This window comes from Mastomys coucha, unplaced genomic scaffold, assembly GCF_008632895.1.
Source record: "Mastomys coucha isolate ucsf_1 unplaced genomic scaffold, UCSF_Mcou_1 pScaffold14, whole genome shotgun sequence".
NCBI lineage: Eukaryota > Metazoa > Chordata > Mammalia > Rodentia > Muridae > Mastomys > Mastomys coucha.
The window spans coordinates 31,913,943-31,937,569 of NW_022196896.1; the positions used below are offsets into that span (position 1 = coordinate 31,913,943).

At 36.8% G+C, this 23,627-nt stretch overlaps 1 long non-coding RNA gene across 1 annotated transcript in view; it reads right to left on the reverse strand.

The window, feature by feature from the left end:
* Positions 1-13,564: 13,564 nt before the first annotated feature.
* The window catches only part of LOC116089024, a 43,001-nt gene continuing 32,938 nt past the window's right edge, over positions 13,565-23,627 (reverse strand). The window contains exon 5 of the long non-coding RNA XR_004118110.1: positions 13,565-13,714. This is a non-coding gene — a long non-coding RNA (uncharacterized LOC116089024). The remainder of the gene's footprint in view (positions 13,715-23,627) is intronic.

Consider the following 23,627-nt stretch of genomic DNA (forward strand, 5'->3'; position numbering starts at 1 on the left):
AGATGGCTCAGCGGGTAAGAGCACTGATTGCTCTTCCAAAGGTCCTGAGTTCAAATCCCAGCAACCATATGGTGGCTCACAACCACCCCTAATGAGATCAGACGCCCTCTTCTGGTGCGTCTGAAGACAGCTACAGTATACTTATAATAAATAAAAAAATAAATAAATCTTTAAAAAAAAAAAGAAAAGGTAATCAATAAGTTGGGAAAAGATCTTTACCAATTCTATATCTGATAGAGAGCTAATATCCAATATATGCAAAGAATTCAAGAAGTTAGACTCCAGAGAACCAAATAACCCTATTAAAAAATTGGGTAAAGAGCTAAACAAAGAATTCTCACCTGACGAATACCGAATGGCTGAGAAGCACCTAAAGAAATGTTCAACATCCTTAGTCATTAAAGAAATGCAAATCAAAACAACCCTGAGATTCCACCTCACACCAGTCAGAATAGCTAGGATAAAAATCTCAGGTGACAGGAGAAGCTGGTGAGGTTGTGGAGAAAGAGGAATACTCCTTCATTGCTGGTGGGATTGCAAGCTGGTACAACTACTCTGGAAATCCATTTGGCGTTTCCTCTGGAAATTGGATATAGTACTACCAGGGAACCCAGCTATACCACTCCTGGCCATATACCCAGAAGATGCTCCAACATGTAATAAGGACACATGCTCCACCATGTTCATAGCAGCCTTATTTATAATAGCCAGAAACTGGAAACAAGGAGCCTCTGAAACTAATAGAAAAGTAAGTGGGGAAGAGCCTCGAGCACATAGGCACAGGGGAAAATTTCCTGAACAGAACACCAATAGCTTATGCTCTAAGATCAAGAATTGACAAATGGGACCTCATGAAATTGCAAAGCTTCTGTAAAGCAAAGGACACTGTCAATAGGATGAAAAGGCAAACAACATGGCTGGTGAGATGGCTCTCACCCAGATGTCTCTCAACAGAGGAGTGGATACAGAAAATGTGGTACATCTACACAATGGAGTACTACTCAGCTAGTAAAAACAATGAATTTATGAAATTCTTGGGGAAATTGATGGATCTGGACAATATTATCCTGAGTGAGATAACCCAATCACAATAGAACACACATGGTATGCATTCTCTGATAAGTGGACATTAGCCCAGAAGATTGGAATACACAAAGTACAAACCACAAACCACAAGAAACTCCAGAAGAAGGAAGACCAAAGTGTGGATACTTCGTTCCTTCTTAAAAGGGGGAACATGGAAGGAACATGGAACCCATGGAAGGAATTGTAGAGACTAACTATGGAGCAGAGACTAAAGGAAGGACTATTCAAAGACTACTCTACCTGGGAATACTTCCCATATTCAATCATCAAATCCAGACACTTTTGTGGATGCCAGCAAGTGCTGGCTGACAGGAGCCTGATACAGCTGCCTCCTGCGAGGCTCTGACAGTACCTGACTAATACAGAAGTAGAGGCTCACAGCCATTCATTGGACTGAGTACAGGGACCCCAATGAAGGAGCTAGAGAAAGGACCCAAGGAGCTGAAGGGTTGTAGCCCCTTAGGACCAACAACAATATGAACTAACTAGTACTCTCAGAGCTCCCAGGGACTAAAACTCCAACCAAAGAGTACACATGTTTGGGACTCATGGCTCCAGCAGCATGTGTATAGCAAAGGATGGCCAAGTCGGTCATCAATGGGAGGAGAGGCCCTTGGCCCTGTGAAGGTTCCATGCCCTAGTGTAGGGGAATGCCAGGGCCAGAAAGCAGGAAGGGGTGAGATGGTTAGCAGGGGAGGGGGAAGGGAACAGGGGGTTTTAGTTTTTGTTTTTCTTATTTTATTTTATTTTTATTTCTTTTTTTTGGGGGGGGGCGGGAACCCGGGAAAGGAGATATTGTTAATAAAGAAAACATTTAATAAAAGAAAAGATTGAAATTGTTTTACTGTTTTTGTTTTCTCAGTACATTTATTTTTACATAAAAGTGTATGTTTATTTTGTATCCTGCTTCATTGCTCAATGCTAAGTGCAATTGTCATCTGTGGTAAGAGTTTTCTGGGATAACATTTAGAGTACTCCTTGAATAGAATCACATCATCTGCAAATAGTAACAATTTGACTACTTTTCCTATATGTCCTCATTATTATATCTTATTTTCTTTTGTTAATACTTCAAGCACTATATTAAAGATGAAATGGGAGGCTGGACCCACTTGTTCCTTATTTGTTTGAAATGCTTCGAACTTTTTCTTCAGTTGGCACGATGTTGATTGTTGTCCTGTGCTTTATTTCCTGAATTATGCTAGATGTATTGTCTGGGTTTCTAGATTTTTGATGAGCTTTATTATGAATGGATGCTGCATTTTATTTGTCGAAGAACTTTTCTATATCTAATGATGTGTTACATGAATTTTTTGCCCTAAAATCTGTTTATGTTGTGGATAACATTTATTTATTTATGTATGGTATACTATGCTTGAATCTCTGGAAAAAAACAAACTTGATAACAAAGGAAAAAAAAAGAAATGGGGTCCAGCCATTAGTTGGTGAAGAGAAACCCATATCCTTGACAACACCACCCTGGGTTGATGGGGATTTCCATGTGATGCCTTTGGCCAGCACTTCAATTAGATGGAACTCAATCACAGTACTGGAAGCTTCATTTGGTGAATAGTGAAGACCAGTTGCACCTCTGTCTCCCCCATTATTTGAAGATTTCACTTAGATCACTTTGTTTATGTATAAATTTTAGCAATATAGTATTACCTTTATATACTACTCCCAAATGTCTCCCAATTATAGCTGTCTGCCCCTGTATTCCCTCCCTCATTTCCTTCTTCCTTCCTCCTCCCAACTCAATCCCCCAATTTCAGTCCTTCCAGTTATCTGTAACTATCTATAACTGTCAATTCTATTTCCCTGTCCTAACAAGACCCGTCTGTCCTCTCTAGTCCTTTGCCATATTCCTAATACTAGGGATTGGAGCTTGGTTATCATTGACCTAACAACTAGTTCTGACAAGTAAGTGAATACATACCATATTTGTTTTTCTGGATGTAGGATACCTCATGCAGGATGATATTTTATAGTTCCATCTAGTTTAACTTACTTGTGAATTTCACTATTTTATTTTTTAATAATTGTGTAATATTTCATTGTGTAAATATACCACATTTTCTTTATTCACTCTTCTATTGAAAGATATCTAGGTTGTTTCCAATTCCTAGCCATTATAAATAGAGGAGCAATGAACATGGTTGAGCAAGATTGACTATGGTTGGATGGATAGTTATTTAGGTATATGCCCAAGCATGGTATAGCTGGACCTTGACGTAGATCAAGTCCCATCTTCCTGAAAAACCATCACATAGATGTCCATAGTGGCCATAGTGGCTGTATGGATTTGCAATCCCTTGGTTGGTCATATAAATAAAAGGCAACTTATAATGTTTATTTCATATTCTGCTATTATTCACTTAGGACTTTAAGCTGCTTTTTGTTATCTTTTCAAAGTGGTTTAAAGAACATTTCTTGTTGAAAGGACTTCTTTTTCTTAACAAATTGTATTGAAATCCTTGTTGAAAGTCAATTCTTCACAAATGAACTCATTTTAGAAGCCTCAGTTCTAACCTGGCATCATATAGTCTTAGTTATTATAGCCTCACATTGTTTTTAAATTAGTACATGTGAGTCCTCCAAACTTGTTTTGGAGTGCTCAAATCCTCTTAGCACTGCTCAGTCTCTCTGTCTTAACATTCATTTAGGTGCTAGCACAAAGAGCACACTGTAAAAGAAGAGTCCGTTTACCTAGTACTGTCAGCTTAACCTAAGGTAAATCGCTAAGTACTATATCATTACCTTTGTAAGATTCTCTAATTCATTGGTGTGTTTTTGTGTTTATTTATTTGGGTCTTTTTAGTTACTATTAATGATAGTTTGCAGTTTTACTGGCAGAATTCTCATATTTCCTTGATACATTTATTCTTAAGTATTGTATTCCTTTTGGTTCACTGTAGATGGAATTATTTTTAAATTTGCTATCTGGACAACCTTTAGTGTATGAGCGTGTAAGTGGCTGTTACCCATCTGCTCTTACTGGTTTGTAGATTGTGGGTGGTTGTACCCAGTGGTCTAGCATTCTAAAACTGTGTTTGGTTCAAGAAACTATGTTGACTCTAGAAATGTGTAGGATTTTCTACATATACAATCACATAATCTAGAAAAGGAATTTTCTACCCATTTTCTACTAGTCTGGATACATTTGACATTTTTTTATAGATTGATAGCTCTAAATAGACTCTCTAGTACTATGCTTATTAAAGTGGTAGGATTGAAGATTATATCCCCAACTGTTGTAAAGAGAAAGAAGATGTGAGAAAATCAAGGTAAAAGAAGAGAGCAGCCAATTATGGTCATATATACCTATAATACTAGCACTTGAGAAGCAGAGACTGGAATTTCCAACTCCAGTCCTAACCTAGTCAGGCCACAGGGTGCAGGGAAGCAGAAATGAAAGAGTTTGTTTGGCTCACTCAGGGATTCAGGGATTTTAGTCGATGTGTGTGGGTTCCATTGTTCCTGGGCATGTGATGAGGCAGAACATTGTGGTAGAATGGTGTGGTACAGCAAATTCTCTATCCACATGGTTGTGACAAAGAAGATAGGTTAGGAAGAAGATGAAACAGATATATCCTGCCTGAGGAGACACTCAGGAACCCGCTCTTCCAATGAGGCTCTTGCTACTAAAATTTCCTGTATCTCCCAATAATGTGACCAAGTTTTGCACCTATCATTGAATTCATAATTGATTATATCAGAGTCCTTAAGATTCATTCCTCCTCTTAATTTCCCACCTCTAGTCACCCTTGAATGTGGGAACTAAGTCTTCAATGAATAACTTCCTAAAGAGCTTTCCAGATAGCAATATGTATCCTTGGTTTTGATTCTGATCTTTAATTATGAAATATTTCAGCCTTTCATAATGAAGTGTAATGTGATATGTTATTTTGACTTTGGGCATTTAATTATTTAGTAAGACAAAGTTCAACTAAACTTTGAGAATTTAAAATTATGTATCTATATTTATAAAACTGAAGTTTAAGGTTTTTTTTTTAAACTGTGTGTGTGTGTGTGTGTGTGTGTGTGTGTGTGTGTGCACCTGCTATGGATATATGAGTACCTATAGAAGCCTGAAGAGGAAACAGAGCTCCTGGAGCCAGTGTTGGGGCACTCTTTGTCAGTGAGTCATCTCTCTATTTCCCTGATGTAAAGTTTAAAACATCCTATAATCTTCACAAATACAGAGGATTATGGTTAATTACATATTGAACTGTAATAGAATGTACACCTTGCAGCATTTAAGCAAATCATGCAAGCAAGGGCACAGAACATGTTCTGGCTCTCTCTTACAGTTTTAATTACCAGTTTTATTCTTTTCGTTACCTAGGACTTATGCTTTATTAAAAAAAGTTATTTATATACTAGTATGCTTTGCTGTACTCAGAATATAATATTTAAAAATTTTAAATTCACAGATTACTAAATTGCCTATTTGTCATCCTCTGCTTTGTCTTAACTAAACCTCCAAGCCTCCACGTTTTTCTCCTTTCCAAGCCTTTCAATTCCCTTATTACTCAAGCCTGAGCAAATACAAATAATGGAGAGTGCCATCTCTTAACCCTACAGGCAACCACATGGCCACAGCAAACCCTTTCTAGTAAGAGCACGTGGCTATTTCCACTCTTCTTTTTTAATGACTTCTATTTGAAATGTCTCCCCAAGTCCCGTGTTTGGGATGCTTATTCTATGGCTGGTAGTGTGTTTTGCGAGGCTAAGGAGGCTTTAGGAGTTGAGCCTGTATAGCTGGTGTAGGGCAGTAGCAGCAGCATTGGGCTTATGCTTTACACTTTCTTCTTCTCTGCCATGTGAACAGCATCCCCCATTTTCTCCCACCACCAAGCCTCCTCTGCCATAATGGAGTACAAGCTCTCTCAAACATGAGCCAAAATAAAACTTTTCTCACTTAAGCTGCTCCTGCTAGTAATTTTGGTCACATCAACACACAAAAGTCATTGAAACACAATTCAGTGTTTACACTAGACCTTCTGATGACCTGTGATGGTTCTTCCCTCACCTGTTAGCAAAGTATCCTTTTGATTTGTTCGGTAGTGCTTGCAGAGTTCCTGTCTGCAGCATCCTTCAATCTTAATGTTCTTTCTGAGCAAAGCATCTCCAACATATATACAACTTGTAGCTCCCTGTCTCACCACATAATAACTTGTGTACTGTGGCCTTTCAATTTACCTTCAGTCTCTTCAAATGATTGAAATTTGTCTTTTTTGTCATCTTTAATAGTATTCCATATTAAATATCTATCATACCAGTGTGAAATGCCAAATTCATGAACTAATAGTGCTATTCATAGGCATTTATTTCATTCTAGTTATAAGAAAATCTTTATTGTTCAACTTAAAATAGAGTTTGGGCTTAAATTATGAGTTTATGTAAGAATATTTATTCAAATTTTCTATTTCACTTAGAGTTTATCTAACATTTGATAAAATATTTTAGTAATTTCTAATAATTTGTTAATATAAAGGCTTTTATTGATAGAGTTGAAATGGTAAAACTTCCAAGCATTTCTGAAATAAATGGGTGGTAGCATTTTAAATACATTTGAATTTTGTTTGTAAATATTTTATTAAGAATTGTCTTCATTTATAATTGGCCTATTATGTTTACTTTTAAATCTTCTTTTATCAGATTTTGGAATAGACAAGAATGGTATCTTGAGAGCTAAATAAAATATACTGTAAACTGTATCTAGATTACCTTCTAAAGTCATTTGCATATGTGAGTCTTCTGTGTGAAGCTCCTCAGAGTACATAGAGGGGATCAACCCTGAGGGTATACCTCCTTCATCTTAAATAACCTCCTCCTAATTTAACTGGTTTCCTAACTACAGCTCCCACATTTAAACTCAATCCCCTATCATTGTAGTACATTGTAGTACATTGCAGTACATTGGTAGAAGTACTACAGTGCTTTCAGCATGTGGGTCATCTCCCCAAAGATGTTATTGTCACTACAATTTAATTTGCAAGGCAACATTGCCTTCAAAGTATTCTCATAATGTATCTACTAAATGCTTACTAACTTTGGTAAAAATGTAACTACATAAATATTGTTACATATTAATATCAAACTATTTTTCCAGGAAGGAGTCTATGGTCCTTTTCCTTCTTCTACTATCATGTTTCAAGAGAATGCAAGGGCATCTATTACACTGACTCTCAATTTAAAAATGTATGTCAGTGTCTCAGATTATCATGTGTCGTGCATCACTTGACTCATAATTTATACACATTATGTGCATATGAATTGGTAAGTTGTATCTACATAGCTCTGTGGTCAATTAACTTAGCATCACTCAATAAGAAAGTTTACATTACACTGTGAAGAACCCAGAGAACTCCTGTGTTTTAATGTATTGAGTGTCATTTACTCAAAATAATATACAGCAACTGACCTGTGAGTCCTACAGCAGAGGCTCTTTTAGAACACTGTATACTTTAGCAGAGCTCCATCCCCTTAGAAATAAAATGTAAGTTAAAAAGTGAAAGTATTCAGGCCAACATTCCAGTAAAATATAGAGATTATTAACATCTCACAATAATAATCATCCTGGGCAGTATATTTTTCTCTGGCTACTGCTTGAAATGTGTCTAAATGGCTGAATAAAACAATTGTAAAAACATGTAGCCATTGGGATATACCAACATTGCCAACTGTCATGTAATTAGTTTAATCTGGTATCAAAACCTTATATTCTGAAGGGAAACTTCATAAAACAGGATGTTTGCAGGGAAATGAAACACCTGAATGATCTAAGGGAAGAAAACACTACAGAGAAATTCCTTAAGACAGAGTAAACAACATCAAAAAGCTTTAGGAAGTCCTGAAACTGACCTGATTCATTAGAACCTAGAACTGTCCCATCTTCCCTAAGAATAATGTAAACAGTCAAGTTTGCTAGCAGTCACTTTCATATGAGCCGAGCTGCAAAGAAGATTCACAGACCAGGCCAACTTCTTGGGAAAAGCAGAGACCAGCTGGGCCTCCTAGAAGAGACTCAGATGAACTGGACCATGTGGAAAGAAAAGTATCCAACCCATGAGCTGCCTACAGGCTGTGCAGTGTGCTCCAGATTCCCAGCTTCTGTGACCTGTCACTCATGCTGGGGTGGGCTTTGGCTGTGCAACTGTCTTTGAGTCATTTCTACTCCTGTAAGTAGAAAACTCCTCCCCCATATTCCTGTAAGTAACCCCAATAAAACTCATTGGCTCACCCAGCTGGATTTGGGTGGTTTCTGTAATTTGGTCTGTAGTCAGTTCCCTATTTGGAGTGAGCATATGTTTGCTCACATCTCTCCAGGAATAGTGTCACATACCACCAATTTTGACAACTTGTCACACTGATTTCATCTAATTGCCACATGCTAGGTGATAGCTAGCATCCATATAGATTTGTTATAAAAAAAGATTAATTCTAAAAACAAATCCTAGGCCCTCTTAGTTTAAAGGTGGATATTATTCCTAAAAATGGAAGTCAGGCTAATTTTAAGAAACAATTAAATATACAACTCCCTATGTAGCTATTGAATGATATAACTAGAACATTTATTATTCCCTAATAGGGAATAAAGAAAACACTATATAAGGGAGACAAAGTATTCTTGCTTTCAAATAAGAGAGAGTGGAAGCTATGTGGATGAAAATTGCTGTTCATTGCAAAGAACTCAACATCTTTAGTCAGCAGCCACTGCGTTCCTTCTTCTAAACCCCCTCAGAGGAGCTTTCTGTGTCTTTATGACTTATTAGGAGTTTATCCCAAGACTGATAGGAAAGTCTAATGAAACCTGAGAACTCTATCTGCTGTCTACATTAGAACTATAAGTGTTAAAAGAAATGATCCTTACTTCCTTGTTTCCCTTTCTTTCTTTGACACTACTAAGAAATGAACATCACCCATGCTCCTAGATAGAAGAGGAAACAGCCAAGAGTACAAAACATCTTGTTTCTAAGCTAAGGTGCTTCATGGGCCATGTGTACTAAGGCATTTCAAATTCTTGATGGACCTCTGAGATGACCACATCATTAGCTGAAGTGTATCTGTATAAAGCCTAAGCTCTTAAAAGTGCCCAGAGACACAAGATTCCAAGCTCAGCTAGTATAAATGCCTTCTTGTGCTCTTACCTCTCTCCCAGTACACATTTACTTCTATCCACAGCCAGGCAGTAAGATTATTGCCTTGCAAGCACCTTCATTTCCTTTGTGTCTCTTGTCCCTTAGTCATAATGTCTAAGTTAAACCATATTCCCATACACCCACCATTAGCTACCTTAGTTGAAAAATGGTCAGGATTCTTTTGGCCCAGGACCACTTACTCCTATGGATGCCTTATGTCCGCCTGATGAATGCACAAACTTATTTCCACTTCTATATCACACATTCTCTTTCTCTGGGAAGCCTCTTTTTGAGTTAATGGATTGTATTACCCATCTCACTAAGAGGAGTTCTTATAACATTGCCCTCTTGTGCCATGCTCATACCTGCTTGATGCTGTGCCTCCATCCCTGTCCTTGTTGCCTGAACATGATCATAATAATTATCCACGTCTCTGTTATGCCAGCAATTCTTCCCTCTATTCTTCTCCCCCATAAATATAAATATATTATTTCTCCTGATTTCAACAATTAATCCCCTTGATCCTATTTTGCTTTATTGTTCATATTAATTTGTCTTCCTTCTGAACTACCAAATTCCAGAGTTACCCATGATATTTGTTATGTTCCTTGTGGCTGGATATCAGACCAAAAGTAGCTGAATATAGTTAGTTATACAAGATCAGGTGGATGGCAGGAGATGTGAAAGATAGGTCCACAGTGGTAGGAGTTGAGGCCACTCGCCTCTTCAAATCTTAAAGGAACAGGAAGTAGAGATTGGGCAGGGAAGTAGGCCAGGCTATGAAACTTCAAGGCCCACCCCTAGTGACCAAGAGTCTATCTAACTCTGCAAGATGTACAACAGTCTAAAACAGAACCAAATGTAGAAACGCCTGAGCTGATATGTGTATATTTCACTTTCAAACCACATTTGCTGTCTCTGACTTGTATTCTTTCATGTTATTTCCCAGGCTTTCTACCATCCTAGCTAGACAACTTTAGTTGAGACCATTAATAGATACATTTCTGTCAGGTCTTATTACCTAAAGAGACCCAACACACCAAAACCCAAGATTTTCCCAGAGCCTTAACTGACACTTCTACATTTTACTGGTTTATCACGATCTTTGATTTCAAATGACTATGTGCCCAATGTCTCTCATCTCCATCTGTTTTCTACCTGCTACTGCTTATGGCATTTTATTGCAGAACCATAGCTTTAAGGACCACCATATGGTGAAGCTTATCAGTATCTGCCAATGCTCTTTTCTGAACTTCAGAGCTAGTAATTCACACACACACACACACACACACACACACACACACACACACACACACACACTCAGGTACTTCATGGACATCCTGATTTCAGCAAGTCTAATAGAACCCTCTTAAACACTGTGCCCCCAGGATACACTTTCCTAAAATTTCTTCCTTCTGTGGTGGTATCAATTTACACTTAATAGCAATATCTAAAAAGAGCCAGAATTCCAACATGATGCTGAGGGTAGAAATTCCACACCTAAGTCTCAGTGAAAATATGGCCAATTAAATGTGGTGTATAGAGAACCTAGAAAGATGACTCATAATGCTTTCTGGCAAGACCTAAGTTTGATTCCCAGCACCAAGGTTGAATGGCTGACAACGTCTTATGACTCCAGCTCCAGGGGAATCAGAGACCTCTGACCCCCACAAGCATCTGCACTCACATGAACACACCCACACACAGACACATACACAGATATACATACATATATATCTATAGCTATACATATGTACAGATATAAAGTAAATCTCTGAGACATTTTATGAAATTATTTTTAGATTACATGTATAAGTCACATGTAACTTTAAATTGAGACTTGGGACTCAACCTCAAGATACATATATGAAATATTACAAAAATGCTTTTGTTGCCATACATTTCTGGATTAGGGAGACTCATACTGTGGCTATGGGAAGATAGATGGGCTTTCAGCCCTGGGGTCTAGAGCTTTTCAGTTTTATGATGAGAGAACACTGGCCCTTCCCATGATGTGACAAAAAGGAAAACATTAACATCACAAGGAGGCACCTAGGCTGTACTGTTAAGTGAGATTCAGGTTTGGAGGCAACACCAGCTGTGTTCTGCAGAGTAACAGAGGTTGGAGCACACACTTTAAGTTTAAGGCTGCAAACATGAATCAGAGTGTTTAATCTACGGTAATGAAACACCAGCTCCCTGTTTACATGATCCAGAACATGGTTCTAGACTTGTGATTGTGAAGGGCTGAAGCCAGCACTAAGAATCTGGCCAGAAAGTCAGTTCCTTTTCTGGAATGTAAAGCTTTAAGAACACAGTATCAAACAAGTGATCCTATGCCTCAATGTTTAGTTTAATATTACTGATTCATAATTCTTGCCTTATTATTTCCCCCCCTGTGCTGTTCATTTATTAGTTTTTCTTATTTCTGTGACAAAATAGCCAACAGAACAATATTAAAGAAGAAAGGCCTTCTTTTTGGCTCACGGTTTAAGGAGTTTACCCCATCACGGCAGGAAAGGCATAGAGCTATAATGACTTCAGTTGTGGCATCCTGAGATGTGATGTAGCTGCTCATGTTACATCTGCACAATCTGGAACCCCAATCTATAGAATGGTAGGTTTTTCTTCCTCTGTTTCTTCTCTTAAGAAATAGCTTCACAGATGTGCCTAGAATCTTATTCTAAGGATAATTATAAATCAGGTATAGTTGTCAGTGAAGATTAACTCATGAGGCCTATACACACTTGTCATGTTAAAATTAAATGGTAACTCAAAAGGAAGTTATTACTATGATTTCAGTGTATAAAGCTGTGCACACGCACTCATTCATGTGTGTGTGTGTGTGCACATGTCTGTGTGTGTGTGATCAACCTAAATAATTTTAGCACATTGATTTACAGCTCTATTTATTTTCAGCTTTTTAAGTGTACATGTAAGAACAGAGTTAACTATTAATTAATATTTTCTTATTAAGCCATTTTTTATTCTTTCTGCCATTTTCATTTTTAAATATTTAGTTGTTTAGTGTAAAGAACACAGTCTCAGGGTTTATGCACATTATTTAAAGCATTGCTTCATGGCCTTTGCAGAATTTATTGATCTTTTATTTCAATCTTGTTGAAACATAGTTTCCACTTGATATTTACTTTCACCTGACATATATTTACCTTTTGTTTTTGTTTGAAAGAAAATGACCCTTATAGGCACATAGGAAATGGCACTGTTAGGAGGCATGGTCTTGTTAGGTAGGTGTGGCATTGCTGGACAAAATGTGTTACTGTGGGTGGGCTTTGAAGTCTCAGACACACAAGCCAGGACCAGTATGGCAGTCTCTTTCTGCTACATGATGATCAGAATATACAACTCTCTATACCATCTCAGCCTGTATGGCACCATGCTTTATTGTTGTGACAATAATGCACCAAACCTCTGAAACTGCAAGTCAGCCCCAGTTAAGTGTTTTCCTTTATAAGACTTGCCATGGTCATGATGTCTCTTCACAGTATTAGAAACCCAACCAAAACACCTTCTTAGTTTTTCTCTGCCATTTTCTTACAGCAGTATCTCTCTCAGGAAATGGAAGGTTTGCATCTGTACAGCCTTTCGAAGTTTATTTTACAGGGGTTCAATTTGTAGTTACAATATGATTTGATGGTCACCCTGTAGGCTTATCTTATAACATGAATGCTAGGTTGTATTTAGGACTTCCCTCCCTCTACTACAGTTGCAACATCTCTTTCTCTCTCTCCTGTCTCTCTCTCTCTCTCTGTCTTCTCAATCCTTCTTCTAGTCTTTATTTTGTTTTGTATACTTCTAGGTGTATTTTTCATCATACTGATCTGAATTATTTTATAATTATATCTGGGACTCTTGGGAAGTTAATTTTAATAATAATCCTTTATAATGACTTTTCACTTTTGAAGTCAATCAATAACCTTAGGTATGTTGCTGAACTTTCTCTGTGATGATTGCTAGACAAAGCAGCACTGAATTAATCCAACTATGAAACATATAATATGAGGACAGTTATCTTTCTGCTTCTACAAAAGAACTCCCATGCTTCTAAGAATTATGTGTGTGTGTGTTTACATTGCTCTTTACATTACGTGATGCACCTACCGTCTTCTGCTTCTCAGTTGTCCCATGGTCATTGCCATTCTCCACTTCTTTCCAGCATTTCACCCCATTTCTTGTTTTGCTGTCATTTGTCTTATTTTCAATAATTTTCTTTTACAATCTCTATATTGACCAAATTCTTAAAAGCAGATTAGAACTTTTACTGTTATCTAACACTTATAACTCAATAATTCACCTGCGACCCACACTCCTTCTGTTTCCTGGCCATGAGAGTTGCTGTGGTCTGTCAGGCTGAATATCATCAAGGCTACTTCTTCCTCCCATCGTGTCTTCAGAAATGCTGGTTATTTCCAAATTCATGAACCTTACATGGATGTAGATTGATTCATTCTTATTCAAAACATCTGAGACAAGAAATGGTTAGATTTTTATCACATGTTTAAATATTTGCTTATATTTTATAATAGTTTGTATTCTATGGATGAGGCCCAAGTTTAAATATAATTGACTTCATATACACACTTATACACAATAGCCTGAAGGTGATTTTACACATATTTTAAGTATTTATATGCATGATATATAATCCTGTGTACACCTCTTTGCAGAAGGGCTTCATGCAGGAGCTAAAAGTGTCCTAAATATTGAAGGGATTGGGATTTGGAATGAGTAGTGCTCAGTCAATTCCATTCTTGGTTTCTCTAAAAATATTGTGAATGCACAAATTCACTTCCTTATCTCTAAGATATTTTTCTCATTGGATTTTGTGTTAAATTCAGTTTGCTGAATTAATTATTTTTATTGTTCTTTCTTGTGTATATTCTCGTTTATTTTCTGTGTGCCTGCTCTGCCCCAAAGCAGCGCTCTAATTTTTTCTTTGCCTTTTATTTCTATGGTAACATTATTGCCAGATTTGACTCTGTGATCATTTAAGAAGAGAACCTCCAAGTAACATGTTTTAAAACATTATTTTTAAAAATTAAATCAAATAATTAAATGTAAAGAATTATTCTGGACAATTGTTTCTTAAACATCGCTTGGCTATATAGTCTTTTAGATTTTATTTTTCAATTTCTGGAAGAGTCTTTATAATAAAAGAACTTTTTATTTGCTGTGCTTTTTCCTAGTTATTTTTCCCAAATAATATTTATCAGAGCTTCCATAGGAATCTCCTCTACTCATTTCTTGCTATTAAACTTGGAGCATTCCATCTAGCTCATAAGAGCTGTTCACTAAAGTTGAATATGGAACACTTGGTGGAAGATTGAGCAAAGGATGTAAAGGCTCTCTTCTTCTCACTTCTTCCTTCCTTCCTATTTTCTTCCTTCCTACTATCTAGTTGTCAGTGTGTTTGTGTGTGTGTGTATGTGTGTGTGTGTGTATGTGTGTATGGGAGTGCTTGTACACCTCTTCAAATATGTCTCAATGCATGCCATCTGTTCCATTCTCTGATTGTATTTCTGTTTTCAAGAGACTCATGTTATCCACTTGAAGGTGAGCATATTACTGCAGAGTCTATAGTGTCAATTGCGCTAGCTATATACCTGTGCAATTTTGGCACGTGGCAAACAACTGTACTCACCTTTTCCCCCCTCCATCTTGGCTTGCCTCCAGAGCATTTTTCATTATACATAAGCTTTCAGATAGTTAATAAGACATGTCATTCTGCCCTAAGAGCCTTTTGGTGGGGACAGTTAAAGAGGCACAGTGTGCCTCTTCTGTGTTCCATGAATGCTCCTGGTTTCCTTTGGCCTGTTTGCTTATTGAAATAGCAGGTGCCACAATCCATTTAAAACTTGGAACTATTCACAAGATCCCAGTGTTTTCTCTCCATTTGCCCCAAAGATCAGAATATTTGGTGACAGTCCTCAAAGGATATTCTGTGGAGGGTTTGCTAGTTCCTTCTCTATTTAAGATGTTTTGGGGTTTCTTTGGCTATTGTTGATTTCAGAGAAGGACATTAGACCAATCATGTTCTTCCTTATCAGAAGCAAGTCAAAACTGTGTTGTTTTGTGCTTTGTTTTGTTTTGCTTTTTATTGCAAACCACTGTCACAATGCATACTATTCTCTTAGTCTCTGTTCACATGTATTGTGGGACAATATCTGAGAACTCTGAACATGCTCATGAGTTGCATAGCAACCCCAAGTTCTATTCTTCCAAGAGTCTGCCCTAACTCTACCCTCTATGCCCAGCCTACCCTGACTTAAAATAGAATGTGTGGTACAGTGAGTCATTTGACAATGGTTCTCTAAGAGACAGCATGTTACTTAACCAGTAGTGCTAATCAAGAAGACATTCAGGGAGGCTGTGATGACAAAGAGGAGACAGAGATACCAATATCAGCATTAGACATAAAGAGGCTTATTAATACATTAAGGAAACTTCAACAGGTCAACAAGAACTTAGAAGAAAGTGGAAAACAAGAACCTGAAACTGGGAGAATATTAGGATGCTTCATCTAATCAGATAATTATAAAATAATGCAAAGTGCAAAGAAGTTTTACTACACATGTCTGGATGCTCTTAATTATCTTACTGATTTTCCACATGCTACAAAATATTTTCAATAAAAAAGATGCATGAAAACAAATCAAATCCAAAATTGGAGGTAAACATGGCAGAGCTTGCCCAACACTCTTCAGGATAAGGTCTACAGAGCGTCCATGCTTCATAGGTGAAGAAGGGTCTTTGACCCAAATCTCAACAGATGATGGTAGGAGTATGCACAATGGCACATGGGACCCTGCAGAGGGCATAGACTGCTTGAGGTCAGAGCAGAGACAGATTCATTTGCCTCTGACCTGTACTAACTAAAATGTAAGGGCAATAAGAATTACTAATTATTTCCTACTAATTATATCACTATTAATTATTTCCCTAAAATGCCATCTTTGAAGTTCAAATGGAGATAAGATCATTTGAGGGAAAGATTCAGACTTTAAGCCACTGTGTGTGTTATTCAACAAATGACATGTTTTCCAAATCAACATACAGTGCTGGGGCACAGAGGGTAGAGTTAAAGCAGTCTGTTGGAAGAATAGAATGTTGGTATGATATATAAGAAAAAAAGGAAGTTTTGTTAAGACTGTAATAGAAAGGGAGAGATATAAGTACCTAGTCAAAAGGACATGGAATGATAACACCAATAACTCAATAGCTCTCTTCTTCCTGCTTGCTGTTTCTCTGACACCATTTTTTGGATAGGAGAAAGAGAATTTGGGTTGTGTTTTATCATATCCCAAGTAAATAATCTGTGAAATGTTTGTGACCAAAAGGTCAGGACAACAAAGGTGACACTGGGTTTTTGTAAGAAGGACAAGAGTTACTACATGTGGACTGTTGGCTCTGTGTTTGACAGCTATAGGTGTTTAATAATGGCACACCCAATCTCATGCCTTTTAGTGGTTTCATATCCACTTTGGAGAGGTGGCTATACTTTGGCACATGTGCAAGTGATGACAGTGACTACCTGTGAACGCATCCTCACTTTGAAACCAAACGAATGGCTCCTAAACAACAAGTTTTAAGCTATGGCACACATGTTCAGTAGGAGCAGGGACAGTGTAATGTCTAATGCTATGTTTGCCTCAGAACTGACTGACTTGGGCCTTGTAGTGGCTATTCCTAGTTGTCAACTTGACTATATCTGAAATGAACTACAATACAGAATTAGAAAGTTCACCTGGCCCTAATCTGGAGGCTGAGAGATACAAGTTTCCGACCTGAATCTTAGCATGGAGATCTTGAGGTATAGTGGCTATGAATCCCAGAGGATTAAGATAGTAAGATCTATGAGTTCAATATCATCTGGGATTAAAGGTATGGTGGCACACACCTTTAATCGGGGTCATGCCTTTCGCTGGAGACCTATATAAGGACATTGGAAGAAGGAAGGCTCTCTCTGCTTCATCTGCTTGCCTTGTGGGACTGAGCAGCTGCTGAATCCTTGGACTTCCATTCACAGCTGCTGCCGACCATTGTTGGGACTTGATTGTTGGGAGTTGGACTACAGACTGTAAGTCATCAATAAATTCCTTTACTACATAGAGACTACCATAAGTTCTGTAACTCTAGAGAACCCTGACTAATACAGGCCTATATGTTTCATATACATACATACATAAATACATATACACACACATACACACACAGAGAAACATATATAAATATGGAACCAAGTACTTGTACATACTTGTCTCATGTCCATATGATCTGAGTATTTTGCTTGAGTGGTTGTAATTAGATCAGCTTATAGAGAAACCGTTTCCACTCACCACTTTTAATAAGACATTAGAACTCCTTTCTTGGGAGTAAGTAGAAAATATCTGGTGGATCACTTTGCTCTGATTGAGTGATGAATTCCATTCTTTTGTCCTTTATGAAAGTTTTCTACTTTGTCACAATCTAATTAATTTTATCTGGCTTTTAAAATGTGACCATTGCTATATTTCTATGCACTGATTTATTCTGTATAATATAGGTGGAATTTCTTTTAAAGTGGCAAGAAAGAAATCTTTTTTTTTCTTAAAAAGGCCCAAATACTAATTTTTTATCTGTACATTGACAAAAGATATTCCTGGAAAAAATTAAAATGAGATTGCCTTTTTCTGTCTTGATTTTTCAAAATATTCAGCCAACAGATATAATTAATATTCTAGGACCTTAGAATTAATACAGGAAAATAAACTTTTAGAGGCTATAAGATTATCTTCCCAAGAAAATATGAAGTGATGGTTATTTATCTATATAAATTCACCTCTTAATAATGCTCCCCAAATGACAAAAGTTTAGAATCATAGACATGCAAAACTTGAACGTTACCAAATCAGAGAGACTATTTGTTTTTTGATATATGTTAATATTACTTTAACTGAGACAGAAGAACAATCAACACAAAGTAAGTTTATGAAAAAAAAAACCATATCTAACTTCCAAGGTAAGGCAGTATCACTTTAAAATTATTAAGAAAATGAAAATTCTGGAACAGAATTTGAAGAGTAGTAGGATCATAGGCCCCCAAAGCAATCTCACAGAGACTTAGCACTCAGAGAAATATATTTGAAAAAGATTTGTTCAAGTGATACTAAAGAGATTCATATATAGAAAGCAAGAGCATGATAATATTATTCCATATATGCGCACTGTATTGTCATAAAATAGAAATGCTAGGTATGTTGATATCTATCACTAATCATTATCTTCCAGTTTCATGACCAGCTTATTAGCTTTTATATGACATCTCTGAGTGCATCTTTAATGTGACCTACTAGCAACAACTAATTTCTGTTTTTTTCCATTAAACATGTTGTGGTTATTTTGGGAGAGTAAAAACAATTTCAAACCATTGATATGTTAGCTGATTACTGCTGCTACTCTATTCCTTGGAGGGATGGTGAGACTCTAATATATGTTAGCCCTTGGGGCTTTAACACAGGTGACAATGGACTCTGGCCACTATATTTTTCTCCCTTGAGTATTCTTACTTATTTAAGAGCCAAGAAGACAAGCAGTCTGTTTTTAAGTAACAACAGTAATTTTCTTTCACTAAAATAAATTGAGTTTCAAGAAGTTCAGTATGTAAGTCAGGGGCATGGAACTGGTAAATGAGACACACATGTGTCAAGTCAGGTTGGATATGAAATTTATAAATAGAAGAGCAAAAAAGATATCTTTAGTTTATCGTTGAAAATATTTTTTTAAATTTTTCCTTTTTATTGAAAGTAGATTCTTTTCTATTATAATATATCTTGATTGCAGTTCTCCATCCCTCTACTCCTCCCAGTTCCTCCCTACCTCCATTCCCATCTGGATCCACTTCATTTTCATCTCCCATTAGGAAAGAACAGAACTCTAAGAGACAACACCTAAATGTAGCAAAATAAAATGTAATAAGGATAAAACAAAAACCATTAAATTGAGGCTGGACAAGGCCAACCAACAGAAGGAAAAGAGGCCTAAGAGAAGGTAGAGGAGTCAGAGATTCACTAGTCACACACTCAAGAGTCACATAAAAATAGTAAGCTGAAAGCTGTAATATATATGCAGAGGACCTGGTGTAGGCCCTTGTAGGCCATGTACTTGCTGTTTCAGTTTCTGAGTTCCTGTGAGCCTTGTTTAGTTGTTTGAGAGGCCTTATCTTCCTAGTGTCTTCTGTCCCCTCTGATTCTTACACTATTGCAGCCTCCTCTTCTGCGGGAATCTCTTAGACTGAGGGGAAAGACTTGATGGAGACATCCCATTTACTGCTGTGTGTTCCAAGGACTCTTTCTTCATCTAATATCTGGCTGTTGATGTCTATAGTCTTCCACAGAGGAGATTCTCTATTGATCACTGACTAAGGCAATGATCTATGTTATAGCACAATATCTTTAGGAGTCATTTTGTTAATACATTAAAAAAAACTGGTTGTGTTTGGTTTTATACTAGGTATCTTGGATATCTATTCTCTGGTTCTTGTTCACCCAAACAGTGTCTGGTATGGGTTCTAATTCTTGAGTGGGCCTGATGGCAAAGCAGACATTGGTAGGCCACTCCCAGGATTTCTATGTCAATGTTGCTAGCATATCTTGCAGGGTAGACACATTGTATGTCAAAGGTTTTGTGACTGGATGGGTGTTTATGTTTTCCTTTGATAATCTTCAGAGTACCTTCCTGTACCGAAGACATTAGAATGTAGGGGCAAAGGCTCCAGGTAGGCACCAGCTTGACTTCTGCATGTTTAATGAATTGTGTGAGAGCTGTCCTCAGAAATTTGAACCTGTGCTCAGTTTTCAGAGAGCAACCCACTGTCTTATCAACATCCTGGGTTGTTTGGAGATTTCCATGGGACCCCCCCCTTGGCCAATAACTCAATTGAATGGAATCTAGTCCCAATACAGGAAGACTATTTCAGAGACTAGGGATGACAAGAGAAGGATGTTGCAATTTAAGTCTTAACACTTAACAATGAACTTAAAATTTGGTTTAAGCTGACTCTCCAGTGTTACACACTAATTCATGCCAAGGGCATCATGAGATTAGCACTGGTTAGGAAATTGTTAATATAAGTTTCATATAAATGTAGTAATATTATAACACAATTTTATTTGTCTATTTTTACTAAATATTTCCAAAAAATAAACTACTAATATTTTCTTTCCTCACATACACATGATCAATTTTTAAAGACATAATTTTTAAGATTCTACAGAAAATACAAAGTCACAGATTCCATGCAATATTTTAAAAGAGTTTTATATAGCAATGTACTTTATTTAATCCTCATCAAATAAGAAATTCACAAAAGTAACTTAAGTTAATATGAGCTTTTAAGATTCAGGTTTATAAAAATAAAGAATAAATTTCATTGGATTTAGCCAACTGAACAGGTGAATATTTTAATTGCATTGTTTGCCTGTCAATTTGTCATTATCTTTCATTCCTGGTACCTTGAAATAACTCATGGAAGAGATGAAGCAGTGCTCCCTGCCATGGTTATAAATAATAGATGTTTTGCTAGAACATTCATTTTTGACAGCTGCTAATTTTTTTTCTGGTAGATCCTTTTGACTTCAGAAAAATAAGAGAGCCACAAAATATTCACTCTTCCTTTAAGGAGAACTAAATACAATTAACATTAAATTTTCCTCATGACTGGACTTTAAATCTGACTAGTTAAATGAACGATTCAATTAGAAATGTTAGTTTGCAACTCAGGAAAGACAGAATTCAATGTAGTCACTTCATACACCGTTGACTGAAACTGTCAATGTCCTTTGATTTCATGACAGCTTAATTTCATGCTAACTTTTTAAAGTACAAATGATGAAAAACTGAACTCTCCTAGACGTGAGGGAGGAGAAAATTCATAGAATGTATCAAACTTGTTAAAAAAAGCTTGGCAATAACAAGATGGAAAAGAAGGAATCAATTTTCTCTTGAAAGGTATCCCTGTAAGCACTTTTGTTAGAATGCAAGAAAAATTCACCTTTTAAGAAAAAGGCTGTGTTACACAATGGTAAAGTAACTGTGCAGAAACAGAATGAACAATATTATGAAATTTCATATAATATGTGTGTGGATATATATGTATATATAATAAATAGCCCCATTCAAGGGTTTTTGAGAGTTTGTCAGGACCATAGCTAGAAAATATAAAGAGCACCAAGGGGATGCCTGCCCTATGATGAAGACATTAAAATTTTATGTTACAAGACACAAATCAAACAACCATCCTGCAGTGTGATCAGGGAGGAGGGATAAATAAGTAGGAGGGATGAGAGTCTAATGGGAGCTACTTGCTTCAGTTTGAAGACTGATCTGAAAATAACTTCAAGACAGACAATCCAGAGCAAGTCTGATTCATATAAATCGAACTTATTGGAGACTCTTAGGTCAGTGAACCCAGCTCTGTCCCCACTCGCAGAATTTTCAGCCATCCCCACTGGCTTCTGGGGTCTTGCTCCCATGACTGATTCACTCTTAATACCTCCTTTTTCTCTGTACTTTTATATAAGAATGATTTCTGAAGATTCTGATCAATAATTCTTATGCTGTAGCCCAGCTTCTCTATAAATTATGAGTTATGGCATACAAACACACATACACACATATGTACATACACACACTGTGCATGATATCTATCCCTTCATGTGACTACATTACTGCTCTTACACTACAGAAATCTGGCTGACATTACAGCATAAAGAGGCTGCTCTGTCCAGTCATCCTTTCTATAAAAAAGACATCATACCATGGTCATGTCGAAACTCCGATCACAAATCACCCTGCCTGTTTCACACACACATACATACAAATATACAAACACATGTGTATGTAAGTAGGTTCTTCAGTCTTAATCCACTAAATATAAACACAAGAAATGAGGAAAAACAACAGATTCTGTGTGATGAATAGCTCTGATAAGTCTAAAGGTTCAGGCATGATCACAGTGAGATGAAGAGACAGTAATGTTTATTGACTTGCTTTTTTTCTTGTTGACAAGATAGCTGAAGCCCACAAAGCTATTTGCTGTATCATTAAAGTTTAGGTACAAAGTAAATTCTAAGACACAATAAACAGGATAACTTTTTGTTTCGTTGTTTATACAGTAAAGAGTAAATTCAAGAAGAAATCAGTTAAACAAATGGTTTATAAACATAAATTGACTGTCATGATGCCTGGTTCATGCTAAGTGCATTATGAACATGTACAAATATATTCCTATATTCAAAATATTGAAAGTTTTAAAAGGTGATAAATGGCTTATGGTTACTGGATGAAAAAATCAACAAAGGTTGCTTGAGTTGACAGCTAATCCATTTCTACAGCAACTCCTGTTACATTTTCAAAATTGTATCATCATTACCATTCTTTGTTTATAAATGTTACAAGTGGCATTGTTTATCTGGCCAAAGTCAAAAGCAACACATATCTATGGGTATAAACATTAATAGTCAGAAGGGAACTTGACAGTATGACCATCTAACATAAGACCAACAATTGATTCCCTACCTTACAGTCTTACAGTCATGTCTTTTAACCAGTTTACTGTTACAGAAATAACATCATTGTCTTCGAGCAGATCTCAAAACCAAGAAGAAAGTGGTTAGTTATTTCCATAACATCATGCCACTGTTGTACCAGTCGGTATATCTTATCAAGCAGTCAGGTCAATATTGTATAAAGCATGTAAGAACCAGCAACAATAGAGATGAGAAATACCAAGGACAGAAAGATGAGAGATGGAAAAACCATGGGGTGGAGGAGAGCTTATCACAATGAAGAATGTATAAAATAGCCACATGGAACCCATGATTTTTGAAGTAAAAATATAATCAGAGAGGATAGTAGAACACAAGTGAAAAGAAAGAAGGTGAGGAGTATTCCAGATAAAATGTCCAAGTGTGTGTGAGCACAGGCTGGTAGAGGAGAACACAGAATATAGAAAGCATTAACCAAAATTGAGGATGGACAAAGAAATCTCTCCTAGTTTGCTTCTCTGTTGCTATAATAAAACACTGACCAAAACCAACTTGGAGACAAAAAGGTTTATTTGGTTTATAGGTTACAAGTCATCACTAAAGAAAGTAAAGTAGGAACTCAAAACAGGAACCTGGAGCTGGAACTAAAGGAGGTATTGTACTGCCTCCCTCTCTACAGCTTGTTTACCTTGTCTGCACATAGTAGGTTGGTCCTTCCCACATCAATCACTAAACAAATAGATGCCCCAACAGACATACCTACAGGTCAATCTAATGTAGAAAATTTCCCAATTGAGTTTTGTTCTTCCCGTTTGACTCTCTCTCTCTCTCTCTCTCTCTCTCTCTCTCTCTC